Here is a 23,555-nt window from a genome sequence, read left to right on the forward strand (position 1 = left end):
GTGAAGAGGGAGGGGGAGGGGAGGAGGAGGAGGGGGAGGAGGAGGGGGAAGAGGAGGCAGAGGTGGCAGTGGTGCTGGTTGTTCCAGGCAGAAAATGTGGCCAGTGAAAAGGCCCTGTGTTGGGAACAAGCTTGACCTATTTGAGCCCAGAAAGAAGGCAGTGAAGCTGGAGCTGAGTGAAGGAGGGGAGAGTGGCATGATATGGGGTTGGAGTTGGTGGCAAGGATCAGACTGGAAGTTTGGTAAATCAGAGTAGGGATTTTGTATTTTATTCTAAATCCAATGGGAAATCCCTGGAGGACTTTACACAGGGGAGTGAGCTCTGATTCACATTTTCAAAAAGACCCTCTGGCTGCCCTGTGGCAGAGTTTAGGATGGCAAGAAGTGGAGGTACTGATGGAGACAGTGAGAAAAGGAAGAGCTCTGGACATGATTCAGAGGCCTCATGGGACTGGTTGACTTAGATGGTAGGGTGTGGAGGATAAAGTGACTCCTAGGTGGGTGGAGACCCCACTGACTGCCACGTGGACAATTTGGGGAGTAGACGGGGGCAAAGAGTTCTGCTTGGCCATGTGAAGTTTGAGATGTGTGTTTTACATCCAAGTGAAGATGTCAAATAGCAATTGGATGTGAGTTTGCAGTTTGGAAAAGTGGCCAGAGATAGGGCTTTGGGATTCATCAGCCTGTAGATGGTATTGAAAACCATGGGGATGGATGGATGAATGGAGGGAGAGGAAGCAGAGGCCCAAGACCCAGGGTTTAGTCTCCAGCAAGAAGCAGGAGTGTCAAGGCAGGGGGCTGGGGGTAGAAGACGCTATGAGCTTCCTTCTATCCATTGCCGGAACCCCACTCAGTGGTTACACAACTGTGGGCTATTGATCACCATGGCCTGAGTGAGAGGTTGATTTATCAGTGAAAACCCATTGCGATCTCTTGGGGGAAGACCCTTAAATTATGTGGATAATTTAGAAGTCTGTAGAATCACTTATCAGTCAACAGGTAACTTACTGAACATACACTATTGGTTAGGTGGTATTCTGGGCAATATAGCTTCATTTTCAGAGGACAGTGCACTGTGGCTTCACACACACACATACACATTTACACACTTATGTGTGTGGTATTATTACTTGTGGGTCCATGTGCCTGAGTGGGCGTTCTGTAACAGACAATCACTGTATACACATAAATGCAAAAATGCACAGTTGCAGCCATCATCCGTAAAGGCTTCTTTCTGCTCTGTGTGGAGCCACCCTGAAAGTTCCCTTGTCCTCACCTCCAGCAGTCTTGGAGTCTCTTCTGTCTCCTGGGGATGGAGCTGGACTCTGTTGTTAAGCTCTGTGTTTGACATGTTTCCTGGCTTCCATGTTTGCTGTGGTCACCTCTTAAATCTGCAGACCTGAATCCATGAACATTTAGGTCACCAGTCCAAGCAGACTTCAGCTCAAAAACTGGTTAGAGGTGCTGGTCCGTGCTTTGGGGTTGGGTGTAGTTTCTCAGCTGCAACTTTTCATTGGAGATGAGGGTTCAGGGAAGCCACATGCAAGAATCTTCAAGAACTAGAGTCTTGGAGATTTTTTAGGAAGTTTAATATCTTGCATTTGTGGATGAAAAATGTCACCTGCTATATCAGTAAACAAAGGATGTTGCAGCCATCAAACCATTAGCCACTGTAGCCGCCCCCAGCTATGCACTGTGAGGGGATTCAGGATGGAGAGAAATGCAGGATGCTGGCCCTAGATAGTTAAGGTGCATATCAAAGGAGTGATTTTAATAAGCCCAGACTTTTGCATCTTCCCATACATAGGAAAGCGCTAAATTCATTAACTTGAGATGTCTGTTTTCTCTTTAATTAATAGTAATCTTTTGATTTTCTGACTACCTGATTTTTGTTGCAAAAACTCCTATATATCTTGGCCCCTCCCTTACCTCTTCAGAGCAGTCCCTCAGAGCTATCTGAGAGATTGCCTCCCGGGCGTAAGTCCTCAGCAAGTTTTCCGAATAAAACATAATTTTCAAATTTTAGGTTGTGCTTTTTTTCTTTTTCAGTCAGCACATCTTTCTCAGAGGCAATGAAAATATTTTCTACTCCTTATCCCATTCACCCCTGAGAGAGCCCTGGAAGTTCAGTGAGAGTAGGAATTGTTATTCTGAGTTTATGGAGAAGGCCGCTAACAAAGAATCCCTTGTGAGGTCCCAGAGTTAGCAGAGGATGCTGGTGGGACTCTAGCCACCAGGGCCAGTTCTCCATATCTTGGAGTGAAGAGGTGCTTTCTCCTACAGGAAAAGTATTGCTCTCATGAAATTTGCAGAGTCCATATGTAAGGACCCCAATCTAGTCTCCGGACCTTAAATTCCTGTTCTCCACCAACTGTTACAAAAGGGTCCAACTAATACACGAATCCTGGGGTATTTGGGTACAGGATAAATGGGATAACATGGAAGGGGGAGGGGGAGGAAGGAGTGAAAGCTGTACTAAGTAACAGTGGAGTTCAATGATGTTTATGTTTGATCTGAGATCTATAAGCCTGCTTCCATACCTTTTGCCCTTTCTACCTAGCCTTATACATTCTGCAGCAAAAAACGGATTGGACCACAAAAACATGCCTACTAGTTTATCAAGCTGGCTTTCTACTTGGGTACACAAATGCTAGTAATACTAATGATAGCCATGGCTTTAAAAATAACATTGACAGTGGCATTTCCAAAAATAAAAATAACTTCAAGTTTGAACTTTCACGATCCTGGTCATAGAAAGTCTACGACAGCATTGAATAAATGTAAGAGGGTGTCATATGAGGTGGAATGGTGAGACGTGGAGGTGAATCCCAGAACTCCACACACTTCATCTCTAAGCGGTGTCAGCCTGCAAACCTCTGAGGACCGGCCTCAGAAGATGGCTCGTCAGAGCAGGGGGCTTTGGGGTGGGGGGCAGTTGTTCTTCAGGGTTAGGATCAAATTTAAAAGCACCACCATTTACCTTGGTTGCTAAGCCCTCCTGAGCCCGAAGTGAGGAATTCTGATTGGCAGAATCTGTAGGAATTTAGACAAGGGGAACAGCACGGAAAAACGGGAAGCTTAGGATGGAGACCCTGGCTGCAAAGCAACTCAGTGCTTCAATAAGCCCGAATCTGCTGAGAATACATTTTACGAACATGCAGCTAAGTTGGCTGCCTTTGTTTGGGGGTTTGTTAAGCATTATCTAAAGAATGCCATGGTTCAGCCTGCTCGGTGTGAAGTCTAATTCTTCCCCTTTCTGGAGCCACGGCCTGGTGTGTTCAATTTTTCTCTCTCCGTAGGGCTGCAGGCGCTCTGGTACTCCAGCCAAAAAAACACTCATATTTTAGCAAGCTTAGTCCCAGTCTGGTTGCCAGGCAGTAAAACGAGCACTTGCCTGCCCTGGGGAGAGGGGGACCGCGAGATGGAAAGGGGTCATGTAAACGTCTCACTCGAGCCCTCCCCCTAAATCTCCACTTGAGAGTCTTTGGGGCAGTTGATATGTTTATTGATGTGGAGAGACACTGCTGCATAGGCCCAAACTGTGGTCGTTTGTCAGAACTAATACTACAAATTATTTTTATTATTATAGAGATGCTAATCAGAGGATAAGTTTGCCCTCTGCCGCTTCTGGAGGGTGTTAGATAGACTCATTTGACTGATGTGGTTCTGGATACGCAGCACGGACCCCATTTAACTAAAGGGGAAACTGAGGCATAAAGCAGCTGAGTTTCTTGCACCGAGGGAATAGATGAATCAAACATAGCATCCCGGTCCCCTCAAGGGAGGGCAGCATTGCAGGTGGAGTTCACGTATCTTCTCTCTGAGATCTTCTCTCCAGTCTCCCTGCGGTGCAAGAGGCTGCAGGAGAGAGAACTAACATGCCCTTCAGTCCTGGAAATACTGCTCTGTGACTGACACTAAGAAGAGGGCACTGAGATAGGCCCTCTGGCTCTTCTTCCAAGTCTCCGCTGCAACAGGAAGCAGACTCGGGCCAGTGCTTGCTGACTGCAGTGCCACTTTTCAGGGACAAGACCTCTGCCCACTGGATGAAGTCCACACCCGTTTATTTTTCACAGACCGTGGAGTTCCTGTCAGGGAAGAACCGATTTCAGCCACGACTGGACAAGTCTGGTGAGTTTGCGACCCACAGTGGAAAGTCTCCTAGTTCTGGCCTGGAACTCACTGACACAGGAAAACATGCTGAATGCCCACAGGATGTACAGCTGGTGGTGGACATTTAACTTCCGAGCTCCTCAAGCCCAAGTTCCAGAAAAGGCCCTCACCAACAGGGAGGAGGCTGCCTCCTTTGTCTCCTGCCTGGTGCTCTCGGGGCTGAGGTTCCCTGTGGGCCTCAGATAAAAAGACTCACGCCTCACCTTCAGGACCCTCGGCACTGGGTCCCCTTTAATGCTCTGATGCCTTCCTCTTGGCCTGCAGGTGAGTTTTCTCTGGGTGAAGGCTTTTTAATGCTGTGCTCCCCACTGAGGGCCTGTGTACTGAATTTTTTTTTTAAACAACTCATTATCAATTTATTAAAAATGTTGATTTAAGCATCTGCAATGGTGACTTCAACCTCGACTCCTGGCTCAATACTGATGGAAGTGATCTGCTTGACAATCTCAGGAGGCCTGCGCAGGTCAGTGAGTCTCCTGTGGATCCTCATCTGGAAACGATCCCAAGTCTTAGAACCTTCACCACAAGGAGTTTTTGTTGTAGTTATCCTCAGAGTCTTGGTAGGCATCCGAACCGGTCCTTTCACTTTGGGATTCTTTTCCTTCGCACCGCTGATCAGGTCAACACACACCTTCTCCAAAGACTTCACGTTGCGGCTGGTGAGGGTGATTCCGATCTGGTGAATCGCCACGCCACCTCTGCCTCCACGGAAGTCTTTCTGGTATCTTTAAAAGCCATGGCTGCGGCGCGGCTTCCTGACCGACTTGTTCCTCGGTGGGGGTGAACAGCGGTGAGTCAGGGGCAGGAGCGGGTGGCCCGAGGCTCTGCTGCAGTGGAGACTGCATCTTCCTCAAAGAGCCTGTGTACTGAATTTTATCTGGTCCTGCCATCTCCCATCCAACTGCCAGTCAAACCAGGAGGTAGTCCAGAATCGGGTGGTATGGGCTAGCCCCGGGGCGTGTGGAACCAGTGAGGTTTGGAGAGACTGCAGGTGAAGAGGGAGGACAGCAAGAGAGAGGATGCAGCAAGCGGGCAGAGAGAGAACACCTGTGGCACGGAAATTCCTGTGTTTGATGAAGGGCTTGGCGTGATGGAGGTGCCGGGAAGAAGTGAGGGGATGTGAGAAAGGTTGCTCTGAAAGGCAGGAGAAACGTACTGAAGGGAGAGCCTGGATTATCGTCACTTTTCATTCTTTCATAGAGTGGCTGCCGAGTGTCTCCTGGGTTCCAGGCGCAGCGCTAGATTCTCGGCATACAAAAACTATTAGGGCACAGCCACATGCTAGATGTTGATATCTAGATGCCTCCAAGACAGTTAAACGTGGTGAGGTTATGGACCGCTCTGAGAATGTGATGTAAACTGGGACAGTAAGTCAAGGTGGTTTCGTGAGCGGGGGCTCTGCAGCTAGAGCCCCTGGTTCGAAGCCCGGCTCCACCGCTGGTTGGTTCTGTGACCTTGGCAAGTTATGTAGCCTCTTGGTACTTCTGTTTCCCCATCTTTAAATGGAGGATAAAAGCAATTTGTATCTCCTATGTAAGGACTGAATTAGCTGCTATGGGTTAAGCCTTTAGAATAGCAACTCGTGCGTGGTAACTGACATTAGGTATGGTAGTTATTCCCAGAAATTCACATTAAGCACCTACACACAAAACCATACAATTTCTGGGGGGTTCATAGACCTCCTGATGCCCAATCATAGACCCCTGACTAGGAATCCTAGTTATTTCTTCACTTATGTCACCCAACCAATCAGAAGAAGCTGGATTCTTGCCCTGAAGGACAACAGATCCCATTCTTTCTTTGCCATTCTAGCAGGAAGCATTTTAGGTGCTGTGGGGTGCCGTGGAGGGTGGAGGTAGGGTGCACCCAGCAGAAGGATGAGACCTGCCTGTGGCCACAGTGGACGGACGGAGGCAGATTCCAGGAATCTGAAGCCCAAAGAGGGCTGGTGGAGCAAAGGAGGACTTGGGTATTCCTGGCAGCCAGGTGCTATGAAGGATTCACGTGGAGCAGTGACAACCCATGTTAGATCCGTCTCTGATCCGAACATACACTTGCCCGCGGTGAGAGGGAGTGTGAGATGAAGACCCAATGAGTGACGTTATCCCAGGTGTGGTTACTCTGTTTGGGGCCCCTGAACAGTCTCCCAGATGCTGCCACGGCCCTGGAATGCCGCTTCCTGGGCGGAAGATTTGGCAGAGATGCCCTCTCGAACGAAGCTGGCACTCCTGGTTGTGAGCCCTGGCGGAGAGTGGAGGGATGGGCAGATGCCAAGACAACTTCATCGAGTGGACGTGCCGCCCACAGAGCCTTTCTGACCCCCACCTCCTCCTGTCGCCAGCGTCTTGCCACTCAGCCCTGCCTGGCATTCGGGATTTCAGCAGCCCCAGCAAACTGGCCATTCCACCCCGACTTGACTTGCAGCTCTTACCAATGAGCCCTGCAGGTCCCTTCCCCGGCACTCCCCATTTCCTGTCTCAAACAGTTGAATATAGGTCCCAGAGCTGTTGCACGATTGCACCCTACTTGCAGCTCATTCGTACCCTCAGCGTACATTGCTAGGAATCATGACACAGTTGTGGCATGCCTTGAATTTGGCTGATTAAAGATTTTAGTGCCCAAATCTTGGGCTCAGGGGAGGCCCTTACCTCTACCTTTCTATATCTCTCTACTGCTCAGTGCCCCATTTCTCCTGCTGTCAGTTGGATTTACCAACAAGAATGCTCACAACACCAAATGATGTGTATGGAGTTCCCACGTCCTTTGTGAAGTGTGCTCACATGCGATATCTTACTAGTATCATCCTCCGTCTTCAATCATGAGTAAATGCTTTTTTCCAACCACTCTCTTAAGAGCTGAGGAATTTATTTCAACCAAGGAAGCCTGTCATCAGGCACACTTTAGAAATCTTTTTGCTTTTCATGACAAATGTAGAATAACATTGTCCGAGGTGATTTTAGCAGCCGAAGTCAGGAGAGAGTGGTTATAACCTCCAGTTTTGAGTCCTGTGTTCACCCTGGGTTTGAGCACATGGTTGTGGGACCACTGGCCATCCATCCTCTTTAAGTTACCCATCAAGTTGCATGTGCTGATTCTTCCTGGGACCCACGGCTGCATGCTGGGGCCAGGCTTTGCCAAAGACTGCACGGGGGAGGGTGGAGGGCGGCTGCCTCTTGGGCAGCGCCGTCTGGCTGGAATCTTATTACGTTTCAAGAGCTCTTCTTCAGCAAGGGTCTGTTTTTCAAACGCCGGCAGGCTCTTGTTATCAGAAAAAGAGGGACTTGACTTAGCATTAAAGACCTCTTGAAGGGCAGGAAAAGGCAGAGAGGGTTTTCCAAGATAGACTGTGACCGGGGAGTTGAAGTTTGGCGAGGAGAATCAGAAAATGCATTCTCAGGGCGTGATACTGAGTGCAGAGGAGGGGCCCTAGCAGGGGTATATGTGAAGGAAGGTATTGCGATGTGGTTAGAAGTCACCTGTAAGTGAGGAGACCGCTGTCACCCCCGTCAGGTTTAGTGTGACATCCTTTGACATTTTTTCCTGGGGTATTGCTCACAACTGCTAATGGGCAGTTGCACTGGGCTCTCTAGCAGAGCCCAGGCTGCTGCTTGTTGGGGGGTGGGGCTGTTATTCACACTTGCTAATGAATAACGTCCCTTAGTGTATTAACCAGCCAAGTCGAACAAGTGACTGTGGGCACCTAGAAGCAAATTACTTGCCTGGTAGCGGCCCAGCCTGGGACTGAGATTGGGAGGACTTGAGTCCTGTAGCTCTTCAGTGGCCGTTTCGGATGTCAGTCTGGCTGTGTTTGATCAATGCGGAGGCTCACTGATTGGAAACCATAGGGTTCCTTCCACCATTAACCCCAGAGTTCCTACAAATTCTGGTCTAGTGTGTTTAAATTAAAAACTGAACTAAGACCCAAAATGCTTCACTCTGCAAGGTGAAAGGATACTAGAACTCCTAAAAACTGGTAAGGAAATGGGAATTGCTATCAATTATTGAAGGCCTGCTATGCTCCAGCCAGTGTGTTCTCTCTCTATTTTTGTATTAAATCCTGCCAACAACCTTATGAGGCAGGTTATTATCTCCACGTTACAGATAGGGAAACTGAGGCTCAGAGAGGTTAAGTAACTCACTCTTGCCTGTGAATGGGTTCCCACCAGTGTTTCACCTCTAGGGGAATTTCAGTTTTTTGCCTCCATGGCATGTTACGTCCGTGACTGCCATGGCAACAATGCCATAAAGTTTCAAGGGACTTAGCAGCCCTGAGGCTGTGGCTGGAGACTGCGTCCCACGGCTCTTTATGAGGGTGGTGGCCATCCATCAGTCCCGCCGCCACTTCTGATTTCTGCAGTAAATACTCACCCCTGGAGTCCAGCTTTGGGAAGGTGGATTAGCTAAGGGCAGCGTGGTCATTTCTCAGTTCTTAGAGAGACTCAGCAATCAGCCCTGACTTCTATGCCCTGAAACCAAAATCCCATGTTAGTTCAATTCAATTCATTTTAATTCAATCTGACAAACAGTTAAGTACCTACTGTACTGTACATGGCTAGGTAGTATGCTATGTACTGGGGATTTAAAAAAAAAAAAAGGGAATATTGTTCCTCTAGGGACACAGTGTAGTGAGGGAGACATAAGCTGATAGTCATAAATTCAGTGACATAGACCAAAGTAGATGCGTAACGTGTTCTTAGACCATGAAGATGAGAGTGTAAATACATATGTGTGTAGAGGTCCTGAGGATGGGAATGGATGATGGCCAAGGGAGGCCACAATTGGACCTGAAAAGTAGAGAAGAGAGAAAAAGTCATTCCAGGAAACCAGGCAGGTGTGCGCTGCCCAGGACTCAGGGCAGATACAGCACCATCAGGCTAGGCTGAGATTCCGCTCATTTAACCTCTCTGTGCCCAGTTGCTTAGTCTGTAAGATGGAGATGATCACTGTGTCTGACTCAGGTTGGTGATGAGGAATAAATGACTTCATCTAGTGCCTTGAGGAGTGTCTTGGGCATGTAAAGCTCCAGCGAGCGTGAGTTGATAGTGCTTGGTTGTTTCTTGTCTTCACGTGGTGCTACCTTGTGGCATCGCTCTGTGGTCCTGTGTGTCCTCCCAGAGGTGCCAGATTTGTGGTCAGCAATCCGTTGAACGTCTTCTTGCACCCTCATCTTATTTAACTCTTGTGTCATCACTTGGCTTTTCTCATCCCTGTGCTCTGAACCTCCAATTAGATGTTAGACTTCCCTGTGTAAGGAACAATCTGTGTTTTTGTGATACTCATCACATGGAGTGACTCAATACAGTGGGTGCTTAATAAATGCATATTTATTACAAATAAGATAATGTATGTAATAAGATGCAATGTGTTTGGTGGGGGCAACATTCATATCAGGAGAGACGAGATAGCAGAATTAGGCAGGTAGGTGCTCATTGTATAGGAGCCCTGATGGGAAGGTGAGATTTGCCTCAGTGGACAGGCTCCAAAGGATCCCTGATGGGTTGACCTGTCTTTCTTGAAAAATTTCTCCCCTTTGAGTCGATTGCACGTTTGTATATGCTGGATGAATGGTCTTTGTATGGACACAGAGTATCTCAGGACTTGCTGTTAGGAGGGGCTTCTGGGTGGTATTGGGTTCCTATGAAGCTGTCAGGCAGGCTCCCTTCATTAGACCACACATGCTACTCATCCTTTGTAAAGGGCGGGGGAATGAGTCCCTAGGCATGACAGGTCACTCAGTGATGGTGATGGCTTTACACATCCCTCCTCCAAGAGCTTGCTCAGGAAGAGTTCTCCATCAGCTGGACACAGCACATTTGGACTTGCCTAGGTGGCTAGTGCACAGAATCCTCCTCACACACCCTCGGGGTGCTCTTACCTGCGCAAGAGTAGTTAGTGCTGCGGCAGCTGGGCTGGTGCATATCCAAACCACGAAGTGCTCCTCCCAGGACAGATGGGAATGTGGGTGCAGTGCATAGGCTGAGCTGTAGGAAGTCCTCTCTTTCCTCTCCCCGTGCTGCCAGGGATGTGCTTATAAATACCTCTCCGTGGGCCATAGAAGAATGTTCACGGAGGACCTAAGTCCTGCCTTCTTCACAGCCATCACTCTGGGGACTTCCCCAGGCTGCATTCACAGCTGAGGGCCTTGTCAGCCCCAGGCTCACCCTCCCTAGCCTCTTCCTAAACCACACCATCAATAACTATCGCTCATATCCCCAGGCGGGCCCCTAACAAACTAGCCTGACTGCTCTGGGCCTCCTGGGGGCTTCTGTGTTTCTCTGTGCCTCTTATTTCACCGCTCACCGAACAATGGAACACAGCCAGCTCGCTTCCCAGGCCATCCTCATCCTTCCACCCCTTCCTGCCATCACCTCTCCCCACCCACGCAGCCCCAGTCCTTCCAACTCCCCCACAGTGGTTTTCCATCTGTGCTGATGGAGGTGAGGGCTGTTGCACATTCTTGGGCCTGGGGTATGCACTTGTTTGAGCCCAGCGGAGGCGGGGACAGGCTGGATGGCAGGGGAGGGAGGACTGGGTGAGGGTCCTTTCCACAGTTTGGTTGCCACCCTTACGTTGGCCCTGCTGCTTCTGATGAGTAAATGAGGCTGGTTGACGCTTCAGCCACCGGTGTAACCAGATCTCCCAGGGCTCTTTAAAAATGGAGTCCTCTTCAGCAGCAAATGTTTGCAATTAACTTTAACATATGGTGGAATTTGTTTTTGCGTCCGTAAAGCATGATAGGCAGTGAGGGTCTGGCAGGGAACGCACCCAGCTTGTCACGCCCTGGGCCGAGCTGGTGGGCGGAATCTTTCCACTCGATTTACAGCATGGAGTCACTTGGTGAACTGAGTGGTCATCAATGGGTCAGCCGGGGCCCTGAGCCCTCCCTCTGGCTTGGCGCATCCTCTCCCTTCCAGGTGTTTCTACCTGCCCAGCAGCAGGGTAAAGTGTGGTTCTCTTCCTTTTTATGACCAGGTCAGCAGCCGCCGGTCTTAGTGACCCTTGCTTCTCAGTTTTGGCCACTGTCCAGTTCCTGTGCTCTTGGAACACTGTGCCTTCTGCTATCGGGCCGTCCTGCAGGATCCACAGGCTTTGATCAGCATGCAATAGAAAACATAGGTCAGCTCTGGGACCAAATCCCAGGTGACCTCTATGACTTAGTAGGTATTGGGCTGCAAGTAACATGGAAATGAATGATTGTAGGTTTAAACCAACGGGAGAGTGATTTTTTTCTTAACCAGAAATTGGGAGGGATGCATTTCTGTGTTGGTTTGGCAGTTCAACTGTGTCATCCACGGTTTGGATCCAACCTCTCTCCAAATTCCTACCCTCTATCCTCCGTGTGTTGACTTCATTGTCCTGCTTTTTACCCAGTGCCTGCAAGGTGGCTTCACATCCTCATAAGATAGGGCCCGGAGTGAGAAGGAAAGGGCTGGGACTAGAGCTTTCTTAGTTGTTTGCTTCTGAGAGGAAAATCTTTCTTTGAAGTCCCCAGCAGACTTCCCCTTATATCTCTTTGGCCACAACTCGGCCACATACCCACCCCCCAGGCTAGTCACCGGCAAACGGGGAGAGATTGGTCTGCCTGGCTAAGATTACTCGTGACTTATCCCTGGAACGGGGTACATTGCTGCCCATCAACATTGGGGTTCCCTTAGTGAGGTAGAAGTGGCAACTGGGAAGGCAACCAATGGTGTCTGCTGTGGTGCTCCTCCACTGGCAGAAAAGGCAAGGGTCACTGGGCTCGAAACTGCTGGAAGGGGAAAGTCACTCCTGGGAAACAGAAGGGTGTGGGGTATGAGATGGCAGTGGTCCACGCCTCCCCAGGATTCTTTTGCATCTATCCTCCATGCTGGCCTGACAGAGTTCCGCCTACAGTGCTGCTTGTCTCTGCTCAAAAATGTGTGGACTCCCATTTCCTATGAAATAGAGGTCAGACTCTGCTTAGCCTTCAAGGCCCTCTCTCTCTGGCTCAAGACGACCTCACGTCTCGCAGGAAACACACATTTCATATTTTATCTCTTGATACTCCTCTGTGCCAAGCAGATAGCAATCAAGCTAGTCTACTTTTTTACCTGCTTACCTCACCTTGGGCTTTTTGTCTCTGCATCCTAACTCACTCCAGAGTCTCCATTTGGCATGTATGACACTGTAACAGGCCGTTCAGATTTTCTACTTATTATTTAAGGTTCTTGTTTAAGTCATCATTTCGTTGGAGAATACTGCCTTGATTGTCCCCAACTGGAAGTTTCCTGAGTCTTCTGTGAGTTTCTGTAGCTCTTGTTTTCAGTGTACCCACATGAGCCACAGAGAGTGCCGAGTGGGCAAGGATGACTTCATAGCGGAGTTTGAGGCTTGAGCTGACCCTTAAAGGCCGGGCAGGATTTAGTTTGCTGAGAGGACAGAAGCCATGCCGTGTAGTTGAGGGGGCAGTATGCAACTGTGAATAAGAACACACCAGGGTCTTCACATTCCTGCTTTTGCCTCACCTTCAAGCATCTTAATACTTTCTCTAGGAGCATGTAAAATTGGCTCATGGCCACCATACTGGATAGCACATATATAGGGCATTTATATCATTGCAGAAAGTTCTGTTGGACAGTGCTAATCCGGAGAGTCACCCGGGGAGGTAGCTAGTGGGGCTGAAATCCTGAAGTCCTTTGGTGCAGGGACAGTTCCCACATTTATTCTATTAGTTTGCTGAACTCTGACCTGGCAATCTCTAGTGTGGGTATGGAAATACAGAGCTGTACCAACAAGCCTTTGAGAAGCTGGTTCTCAGCAGGATATTCCCATGTGGCCCTGCTCTCAGCACTGGGATAGGTAACACCCTCTGGAGCCAGTCTCCAAATTGAGAGTCCAGAGTATCTCACCCTCTTTTGTCTCAAACCCTCCAAGGGACTGAAGTGTGCTTAAAGAGGTAACGGGGGTAAATGATGAAACAGGAGATCCATCTCTGGGTAGCTCTTGGACAGCCTTTGGTGGCTTAGCCAGGGATGAGGTAATGAGTCTAGACTCATGAAGAGGCCACACACCTGAGCTGTTGGGGATTTCTCTCTGTCCTGTTCTTCGACTTTGGGTCCAGTATATAGAAAGCATGTCTCCCTTCTGGAGATTCTTGTTGCCTGTCATAGGGTCTTTGCAATAGCTTTCAAAAATTTTCATAAAAATATGAAGCACGTCTAGATAGCTAAAACCAGGCTATGTACATGTACATAAAACCTGGTACATGGACTTTTTACAAACTGTTTTTAGTGATATCCCCTCATTTGCTGCTGAAAACTGGTGACGTGGTTTTCATTAACCCCATTTTTCAGTTGAGAGATTCAGGCTCAGAGAATTAGTTAGCTTGACTGAGGTCACACGGATAGTAAGTGGTAGAGTGGGGTCTCAAACTCATGCCTTTCAGTGCTCTTCCCACTACACTATCATTTCCCTTTAAATTATATTATAAAAAGGTATTTAGCATCCCTTCCACCTTACTTCCTATTTGTACATATTGCAGTAGATGTGGGAATATTTACTAAGCAATCCTACTGAGACAGTAACAATCTCTCTCAAAGCCATTCCTAAGGCCTCAGTATTTTGCATGTTGTGTGAGGTGCAGGGCTTGGTTTATCCAGTCTCTCCGCTCACTCTTGAGCCAGCTGCTCCACCATTCATGACTGTGGCTTAAATGTTAGCCCAAGAACATCACAAGAAGTGTAAATCTGAGGCAAAGGAAAATTACTTGGATAGAATTACCATATGACCCAGCAATCCCACTACTGGGCATATACCCAGAGAAAACCATAATTCAAAAAGACACATGCACCCCAGTGTTCATTGCAGCACTATTTACAATAGCCCGGTCACGGAAGCAACCTAAATGCCCATCGACAGATGAATGGATAAAGGAGATGTGGTACATATATACAGTGGAATATTAGCCACAAAAAGGAATGAAATTGGGTCATTTGTAGAGACATGGATGGACCTAGAGACTGTCATACAGAGTGAAGTAAGTCACAAAGAGAAAAACAAATATCGTATATTAACGCATGTATGTGGAATCTAGAAAAATCGTACAGATGAACTGGTTTGGAAGGCAGAAATAGAGACATGGATGTAGAGAACAAATGTAGGGATACCAAGGGGGGATAGTGGGGAGGGGGGATGGTGGTGGTGGTGTGATGAATTGGGAGATTGGGATTGACATGTATACACTGATGTGTATAAAATAGATAACTAATAAGAACCTGCTGTATAAAAACAAATAAAATTAAATTTAAAAAATGAAACTATAATTGCAAAAAAAATTAATAAAGCCCAATTTTTATCAATTGTCATTTAATCAACCAAGCAATCAGTCAAAATAAAAGTTACCTCAAAAGTTCCATTTAAGAAAAAAAAAAGGAAAATTACTTGGCGTATTCATTGCCAAATATTAGTGCTTTGATTTATGTGGTTTTGACTTAAGCTTGGCTCTGCTTTTGATTAGATCAAACAATCCAGAGTGGTCCAGACTTGGGCTCCTTTCAGTATGACTTTCCAAGAATTCTACCTATAGCACCCAGGAGGATTACCTCGATCTAAGTTAAGGCCAGTTCTTACTTCATGTGTGTGCTGGGTCCCATGGGATACCCACTCCTTCACCGTGGATGTTGCTCCAGCTCCAGCATGTCTCCCCTACCTCTGACGTCCATCCTGAAGATTCCCCTCATGCCACATCATTCCTGTCGGCAACCATTCCATAATTACTCCCATTGAAACCATCCTGGACCCTATATACCCCTCCAGCTATCACTCTCTTTCTCTATGCTATTTCACAAAACTCCTTGAAAGAGCTGTTTACTCCTGTGTCCCCATGTCCCCCACTCCATTGCACCCCTACCCCGGCCATCCATCCTCCCTCACCACATTGCCGAGTCCAGTGGTCAGTGCTCAGTCCTCATCTTCCTGGACTTGTCAGCAGCACTGGATGGGTTTCATCCCACCTGTTTCCTTGAAACATTCCCTTCACTTGGCATCCACTACACTTTCCTGTTCTTTCTCTTGTCTCCTGGTCACTTCTTCTCAGTGTCTGTCTCTTCTTACCTGGAGTATTTAAAAAACCTTCTATTGGCTTTCCTCCTTTTGACCTTCACCTCCCTACACATAGCTCTCAACACAGCACTGATAGTGATCCCATTAAAACTTTATCCCATTAAAACTTCATCCTTATACCCCAAAGAATTGAAAACAGGAACCCAGTCAAATTCATGGACATGCATGTTCATAGCAGCATCATTCCCAGTAGCCAAAAGGTGGAAACAGCCCAAACGACCATCCGTAGATGAATGGGTAAATAAGTGTGGTATATCCATTCAATGGAATATTAGCCATAAAAGGAATGGAATACTGACACATGCTTCAACGTGGATGAACCTAGTAAACATGCTAAGTGAAAGAAGCCAGGCACAAAAGGACACATACTGTATGATTCTATTTATATGCAATATCCAGAATAGGTATATAAGTAGAGACAAAACACAGATTGCTGGTTGCCCACCTTTAGGGACAGGGGAGAATGGAGGGAGGAGAAACTGACTAATGTGTCAAGAGGTTTTATTTTGGAGTAATGGAAATGTTTTGGAATGAGATAGAGGTGGTGCTTGTACAACACTGTGAAGGTACTGAATGCCCCTGAATAGTTCCCTTTGAAATATGTTACGTGAATTTTACCTCAATAAATTAAAAAGGAAAAGGAAAACTTCATCCGGCAAATCACTCCTCTGCAAAACACCCTCCACTGGCTTCTGGAGGAAGAGTTGAAGTCCCCACTGTCATCTGCAAGGTCCTCTCTGGCCTATCTAGCCTCTCCCCCATAACTTCTCCAGTCACAGCTCTTACCTCTCTATCCCTTGCCCACATCATCCAGCCACACTGGACTCCATGCTGTTTCCTGCTTCTACTCCAGGGCCTCTGCACCTGCTGTTCTCTCTGCCAGGAAGGTTCTTCCCACAGGTAGTGGTAAGGCTCACTTACCTCACCAGCTCCTTCAGATCTTTGCTCAAACATCAGCTACTCGGTGAAAATTACAACTCCTCACCCTGGCACACTTCCCATCCTCTTTTATGCCTTCCTTTTAATCTACTGCACTCATCTGACATTCTATTTGGTGTCTATTTGTTTTCAATCAAATATAAACTCCAAGGGCTAGGATTTTGCTTGGTTTGTTCACTGTTATATTTCTAGCACCTAGAATGGTGCCTCGTTATCAGCAGCTAGAATCGTAGGCACTACACAGTTATTTGTTATATGTATGACTAAAACCTTTTTCATAATGATGTATAGTTTGAGTTTCCCAACTTCCTTTTCAATATTTGCTAGTTGTGAAGACCTTGTTTCCCTTTGTGAGGAATGCTGCAAAATTCATTATTTTTTCCCCAAGCGTGCCCATAAATTAGTTGGTCATGACCTTTATGTTGTTTTCTGGCTGGTGAAGATGTGCTGTGGTATATGTTCCCCCTCTTTTTCTCTTCCCCTCCCATGGCTGCAGTTTGGGCAAAGAATTTTTTTTTCACTGGGCTACTGACCTGTTCTTAGAGGGATTCAGCCCACGACTATAGTCTAGGTAGCAATATGTTTCAGTGACAATAACAATTACCAAATGTTCTTCCCGTGTGGCTCTTCTTGGTAGAGGTTGATGCTAGTATATGCAGCTCCTTCCTCACAGTGAAGAAATAAGCAGGGCTTGGAGAAACACTCATGTTCAAGTGCAAAATAGTTCTTGCCTTTTCCTTAGAAGTCCCTTCTTCCTGGTGGACTGGGACAAGGTCTCCAGGCCTTTTGAGAAGCATCTTCGTGAAAGCTCCTCTGCCTACTCCCTTGCCCAAATGAAATACAAACCCCTGTCTTTGTGCCTAGTTGAAGTAATCTGCCTGGCACCCAGTGATGAAGGCAGGCATTTCTCCTGTAATCGGCACGAGGTCCCTCCAGCCTTAGGTTTTGGCTTGGAAGAACTGGTCTTCAAATTCCTAATTGTTCTTAAAATTCTACCTGGGAACCCGGAGTCTCTGAGAAGCAGGGAAGTGGTGGACTACGTTATTAGCATCCTCTCTTTGATCCCTTCTTATAGACTCTGAGAGCTCACTGCCCTAAGTGGAACAGAGACACCCCTAAAAGCTCATGTTCCCTTCAAGTCTTCCTCTGGCTTGGGGACACCCTAGCTGGTCATTATTTATTCCCATGGTAGGGAGGGGTTTTTAGAAATTATTTTTTTTAACTTCTGGCTGTACTATGCTATGAAACCAAACTGGATCCCCAATCTAAGGGACTGTGTGTGTGTATGCACTCACATCTGTCCACATAACTTGTACACATAACTGGTCACTGTGATTCCAAGCCAGGAATCCTGTTTCACAGAGATTTTTGTGGTTCTTTAGCTCCTCATGTCTGTCCCTGTTCTCTAATCCTCTGAATGGAGCTGGCTGTGGGGAGCAGAGCCATATGAAAGGCATCCAAGATGAAAATTATATCCCAGACTTGCACACGAATATTGTGGTTGGGGTGGAGGTTTGCTGGCTGGTGCTGCACACTCGCCACTGTTCCTCCTGGCTTTTCTGTTTTCCCCTAATTCCCACTCGCTTGTTTCTCACACAAGTTCCAAGGCTGTTGCTCTTCTGGGTTAGACCTGGCCTGGGCCTTTGATTTCAGAGCCTGGGCTCTCTCTCTCAAGAAGTGGAGGGCAACATCTGGCCTTTCCTTTCTAGGTATAATATTTCAGTAGAGTTTACTGGTATTACAATATAGGTGTAGATGAACCTCATTCATCTACCTCTACCTTATCTGGAGCTTGGGTTGATAATGGTGGTTGATAAGCATTGCCTTGTAGTCACACAGACTACATTTGTAAAGTACCATCCTACCGTTTGATTAGGCAGCCCTCAGAGCTAAGTTAAACAATGATACAATGGACCTTTGGAGGGTTTTAGCATTGACAGACTTGATTTGAATCCTGCCCCCACCCCTCAATTATTAGCTGTGTAAAGTTGAGCAAATTACTTAAACCTTCACAAGCTTCTATTTTCTCATCGATAAAATGGGAATAAGTTTTGAGCAGATGAGTGACATGCTCTAATTTAGTTCTTAATGGGATCGCCCTGATTTCTGTGTTGAAAATCAACCTGGCAGGTGGCAAGAAGAAGCAGGTGGTCCATTTAGGAAGCTGTTGAGGTAATCCAGGGAAATTATGATGGAAGCATGGCCCACAGAGGGAGTAATGGAGATAAGTGATCAGATTCTGGTTATACTTTCAAGGTGGAGCAGAAATGGCTTGTTGACAGTTTGAATCTGAGGCGTGTGGGAGAGAGGAGTCAAGAATGGTTATGAGATGTTTGTCTTGAGCAACAGGAAAGATGTAGGTGCCATTCATCAACAGAAAAGTGGAAACTGTGGTTGGTTGGAGCAGATTTGAGTCAGGGTGAGGTAGGTGGGAAAAGATCAGGAATTCTACTTTAGTTTGAAGTTTGAGATTTAGAAATTAGAAATCCAAGTGAAGGTACTGAGTGGATATATAAGTTCGATTTAGGAGAGTGATCTGGGGTGGAGATAGAAATTTCAAAGTAATTTAGCAGATACATGATACTTAAAGTAATGAGATTGGATAAGATCACCAAGGACAATGAGTCTAGACAGAGAAGGGGATGAAATATTTCTAGGTTAGGGAGATGAGGGAAACTAGAAAGAAGACCAAGAAGGAGTGACCAGTGAGATAGGAAGAAAACCAGAGAGTGAATGGTCCTGAAAGCCAAGTGATCCCAATGTCAAATGCTGCTGATGGGCTCAGTGAGATGAGGACTGAGAAATATGGAGGCCATGAGTGACTTTTACAGGAAAGTTTTCTTAGAAAGAGTAGAATAAGTGCCTGATTGGATTGGCCTTAAGAGAGAGTAGAAGGAGAGGAACTGGAGATAGAAAACAGAAGTAGGGGCTTTCCTGGTGGCACAGTGATTAAGAATCTGCCTGCCAATGCAGGGGACACGGGTTCGAGCCCTGGTCCAAGAAGAACCCACATGCCGCAGAGCAACTAAGTCCATGCACCACAACTACTGAGCCCGCAAGCCTAGAGCCCCTGCTCCGCAACAAGAGAAGCCACCGCAATGAGAAGCCCACGCACCGCAAAGAATAATAGCCCACCCTGCTGCCACTAGAGAAAGCCCATGCACAGCAACGAAGATGCAGTGCAGCCAAAAATAAATAAATAAAATAAATAAATTTGTTAAAAGAAAAAAAGAAAACAGAAGTAATTCCTTTTTGAATTTTTTCTACGAAGTTTGTCAAGCAAATTAGGACATAGTTGGTAGAGGAAGTAGGATCAAGAGAAGGATAATTTTTTTCCTAACACTGGAGAAATTTAAAAAATATATTAAAATGTTTACAGAGAGGGAAAATATATGACATAGCTTTTGAGTAAGGCTGAAGTGGTGAAGTCTAGTGTCTAAGTGGAGAAGTTGCCCTAGATAGAGCTTGGATGGGATGAGGAAGTCCTTCACATAATACTTGGCTTCATATAACTGTATCCTGACTACAGTGGGTTAATTAAAAAGGGATTATATTTTTCTCACTGAAAGGGAGTCAAGAAGTAGGGAGTCCAAGGATGGTGCAACTGCTCACAAAAGTCTTCAAGGATCCAGGCTTCTCTTCTCTTGCTTTGCATCCTTAACAGTCAGCTTTCATCCTTTTGGTACCATGATGGCTGTTTCATCTCCAGATGTTAAATGTTAGTTCCGGAAAGAAATAGGGAAAAGGTGAAGAGCAAAATGTACACACACGCTGAGGCTGTCTCATTTCATCAAGAAAACAATAGCTTTTCCAGAACTTCCTGCTCATACCTCCACCCCCAGTAGAACCCCATGTACTGCTTCATGTGGCCATTCCTAGCTGCAAGGGAGCCTGGGCAGGTGAGATTTTCAACTGAGAACACAGTCACCTAGATTTTGGTTACAGGAGGTAGAGTATGAACAATCATTGTGTCTTCCAGTTTTTTTAATTAATTTTTTAAAAATTGTGGTAAAATACACATGACATAAAATTTACCATCTCAACCATTTTTAAGTGTACAGTTCAGTGGCATTAAGTACATCACATTGTTGGGAAACCATTACTACCATCCAACCACAGAATTCTTTTCATCTTTCAAAACTGAAACTTTTTACCCATTAAACCATAACTTCCCAATCCCTCCTTTCTCCACCCACTGACAACCACTATTTTACTTTCTGTCTTCATGAATTTGCCTACTGAGGTTATCTGAGTGAAATCATATAATATTTGTCCTTTTGTGACTGGCTTATTTCATTTAGCATAATATCCTCATTATGTTGTAGTATGTATCAGAATTTCCTTCCTTTTTAATGCTGAATAATATTCCAATACATTCCAAAGTATGTACCACATTTTGTTTATCCATTCATCTGTTGATGGACACATGGGTTGCTTTCCCTTTTTGGCTATTATAAATAATGCTGGTATGAATATGAATATACAGACATCTGAGTCTCTGCTTTAAATTATTTTGGGTATATACCTAGAAGTAGAATTGTTGGATCATATGGTAATTGTATTTTTAATTTTTCGTGGAACTACCATACTGTTTTCTGTAGCAGCTGCACCATTTTGCAGTCCATAGTGCACAAGCATTCCAATTTCTCCTCACCAGACTTGTTATTTTTCACGTTTGATAGTAGCCCCCCTAATGGGTGTGGTGTCTTCCAGTTTTTAATGGGTGAGGAGAGAGATGAAGGATAAAAATGGTAAAATGTTGAAGGGTAAAAAGAAAAAAAATAAAATATAGAGATAAAAACTGTCTCCCTTCCATTGGGTCATACTTTGTTGAAACCTTTCTGGAGCTCTCAAGACATATGGAGTCTAAGTCAAAAGGAAAGCAATGCAATGTTATGGGAAAGAGGCTGCATCAGAGGTTCAGGACACCTGTTTTTTTTTTAATCTGGGCTCCACCACTGCTGAATTTTGGTGCTGTTATACACCAAAAATGCCACACCGTGCTGTGATGCCGGTTTTCTGTGTGATGAAGATAATAGAATCAGATAATAAAATCTGACACCCCCCCCTTTACTTCAGAGCTGAGATGTTACATAAGATTGCACATGCTTTGAGATCTTTGAACTAAAGGCATTCTGGAAATTCAGATTATCCGGAGATACTTTCCACCCCTCACATGGAAAGGGAAAGTCCTACATGGTGCTCCCTTTGGCTTCTATGCCACAGTGGGAGATTTTTACTCAGATGGTCAGTCAGTGTTTGTCTTTCCTTGTCTCTCCTTCGCCCAAGAGTGGGTGATCCTTGAGGAGAAGTATTACAAGTGAGGAGGAGGAGGGTAGTAGTGACTGGCAATGTTTTAAACCAGGGGTCCCCCCCAATCCCTGGACCATGGACCAGTGCTGGTCCCCGGCCCGTTAGGAACCAGACCGCACAACAGGAGGTGAGCGGCGGGCAAGTGAACGAAGTTTCATCTGCCTCTCACCATTGCCCCCATTGCTCACATTACCGCCTGAACCATATCCCCCCCCAACCCCATCCGAGGAAAAATTGTCTTCCAGGAAACTGGTCCCTGGTGCCAAAAAGGCTGGGCACCACAGTTTTAAACATTATCGTGTGCTGGTCACTGCGCCAGATGATTTAGAACATCATCACTGGTCTTCAGAATACATCTAGTTCCTAATATAGTGCAGTTGATATCAGTTGGTTCTATGAGGAGATTTGGATTGTGACAATCTGGCTTTTTCTTTTTTTTTTTTGGACATATAACACAGCGGTAATAATGAAAAGTGATGGTGACAAAAAGCAAATGGGATTCATGGAGAGCTCGGTGTTACTCCTGCTGGGATCTCAGAATCTTTCCCATCAATAATGTCCTTGTCCTTCTTACTATTAGTACACACACACACACACACACACACACACACACACACACACACACACACACAGAGCCTAGGAAACATACATTCTTTGTAAGCGTATACATTATATTGGCCACATGCCATCCAGTCAAGCCAAAAATTGTGGAACAATAGGAATCTGTGCCCAGAATATCAGCTAAAAATACCTCATTCCCTCTGCTGTGTTCTTTGCTGGGTATGTTTAAGAGTGTCCCAGGAGGCTAATGAGGATGAAGGGAAAGGAAAACTGACGTTTTTCAAAGGAAACCAAACCTTTAATTCTCTAAAAAGGAAACATGTATTTTCTGTATGTCTGTTTTATGTTTCTTGCCATTTTTGCATGTCTGTGTGACAATATGGAAAGTCTGTAATATAAATCGTGCCACCTTGGCTTGGATTATTGGAATCCATGCTTTTACCGCAGTCTTTGGCTCCATGGCCTGACTGGTAGACAGCTTCCCAGGTTTCGGCAAAGAAGAGGGAGAGGGGAAAGCGAGAGCTTCTAAGCAGGAGAGACTCACTGACATACACTGTCTGCTCATTCAGCTGGTTAGGGCACCACATAAGAGCCTGGGGGACACATTTCCATCCCTAGCTGGGCCATGTTATAACCTCTTTTATTTCTTGTTCATTAACCGAGCCTCAAGTTCTGTCTGGTCCTCTCAATAATCTGAACTTTCTCTGTGGTCAGGGGTAGTCACTGCTCCTTCTCTGGCCTTGGTTTCTTTCCATTTATAAAATGAGGGGAGAGGTGGACTGATCTTGGGGTGGGGGGTCTGACAGGGGCACAAGGCAAGAATATGGGCATCTCAGTGTAGTTCCATACAGTGGTCAGCAGCCTCCATGAGAGGCAGTCATCTGAGATACAGGCAAAGGGTCTGTTCCAAACATTTGTCAGATAATGTCAGCATTAACCAAATAGCAACTGTTGGCTCTGGTAGGTCAAACATGGAGCTGCCGACTTCCTGAACATATGTTGGGTGTTGGGCAATGAAAGTGGGCGTTGGTTGACACTGATTGGCTAATGTCAATATTGACTTTGGGTTAGGGTAGACCATAGCCATGGTTGCCTGAATGAAATGCACCCTGTTTCCTCTCGAGTATTTGTCCTTTCATATTTGTCCATTGGTCTCTTCTCCGATAACATATGAAAGGCTTGTTGAAATTTGATTTAATTTGTTATAGTAATGAAGAACAGAGCCTTGAGATGCTCATGAAGTTCTATTTTTGGCTCAGTTGGCTGTCTTGAAATAAATGATCTTATACAAATACGTACATGGGCAGATATGTTAAATTGATTTCAGTAAAGGGAGTTAAGAGCTGCCACTTACTGAGGGCAGCTAGTATGTATCAGATCCTTCTGATGCATTATCTTATTTAAGCTCCAAAACATCTTGTGAGATAGTTATGATCTCATTTTGTAGATAAAGAAACTGAGGCTCCAAAGGAGTCCATAGCTTGCTC

At 46.0% G+C, this 23,555-nt stretch overlaps 1 protein-coding gene and 1 pseudogene across 2 annotated transcripts in view; one reads left to right on the plus strand and one right to left on the minus strand.

Annotated features, from left to right (window-relative positions):
- The window catches only part of LMX1A (LIM homeobox transcription factor 1 alpha), a 159,309-nt gene that overhangs the window by 77,368 nt on the left and 58,386 nt on the right, over nucleotides 1-23,555 (plus strand). The window lies entirely within an intron of this gene.
- On the minus strand, nucleotides 4,519-4,911 carry LOC102981114 (40S ribosomal protein S20-like; annotated as a pseudogene). The gene has a single exon (XR_002890726.1). The product of XR_002890726.1 is annotated as a 40S ribosomal protein S20-like (transcript).

This window comes from Physeter macrocephalus, chromosome 4 (assembly GCF_002837175.3).
Source record: "Physeter macrocephalus isolate SW-GA chromosome 4, ASM283717v5, whole genome shotgun sequence".
NCBI classification, from domain to species: domain Eukaryota; kingdom Metazoa; phylum Chordata; class Mammalia; order Artiodactyla; family Physeteridae; genus Physeter; species Physeter macrocephalus.